Below are 444 nucleotides of genomic sequence, written 5' to 3' on the forward strand. Positions count from 1 at the left end.
TCTTACCGCCAGTTAAGACAAAAAGATACGATCTATTTTTTTCACAAACTAATTTAAAACATTTTAATAGGTGTTGCAGCTAATGTGAACAGCAGAGGTTAAATAAATAATAACAATCGATAAATTATTTATATAAAAAGAACATCATTTTCACCCATATCTCTATTCTATGACTACCCCTGTCTCCTTCTTCTTCTTCTTCTTCTTCTTCTTCTTCTTCTTCTTCTTCTTCTTCTTCTTCTTCTTCTTTTTCTCCTCCTCCTCTTTTCCGTCTCCTCCTCCTCTTCCTTTTCCTCATTCTCTCATCTCCTCTCCTCCTCCTTCTGTCTTTAATTTTAATCAACTGATTATCCAGTCGTGTGAGTTACTCATGATTTCTTATCTCTTCAGTTTAATAGCCAGAGTTTGGTGATGTTGATGGTGATTGTTATAACATGACAGCTT

The sequence above is a fragment of the Berghia stephanieae genome, chromosome 1 (assembly GCF_034508935.2).
Source record: "Berghia stephanieae isolate SIO BIC M18660-M18661 chromosome 1, UCSD_Bste_1.3, whole genome shotgun sequence".
NCBI classification, from domain to species: Eukaryota; Metazoa; Mollusca; class Gastropoda; order Nudibranchia; family Aeolidiidae; genus Berghia; species Berghia stephanieae.